Source organism: Chanodichthys erythropterus, chromosome 8 (genome assembly GCF_024489055.1).
Source record: "Chanodichthys erythropterus isolate Z2021 chromosome 8, ASM2448905v1, whole genome shotgun sequence".
Classification (NCBI taxonomy): Eukaryota; Metazoa; Chordata; class Actinopteri; order Cypriniformes; family Xenocyprididae; genus Chanodichthys; species Chanodichthys erythropterus.
The window spans coordinates 21,400,237-21,400,504 of record NC_090228.1 but is presented as its reverse complement, the minus strand read 5'-3'; positions in this window follow the sequence as shown (position 1 = coordinate 21,400,504).

Genomic DNA, 268 nt, shown 5'->3' with positions numbered 1-268 from the left:
GGCACGTCACGAGCGCGTTTCACACCTCTCATCACACACTGAAGGAAGCAGAAAACAAGTGCTCTGCGGTTTGCAAAATTGCAGTTACCTGCAAAAATATAGGTCAGTGTCTTTTAATGACAAGCTCGAATGACGTGCTCAAAGTTCGCATTCTTAATTTTATTTTAGGCTATTAAATCATAAGTGAATTTTTCAGTGTATTTTGTCGTCTTAGTTTCAGAGGCTAAACATTGCATAAAATGTTTTGTAGCCTGTACATTTTATTATA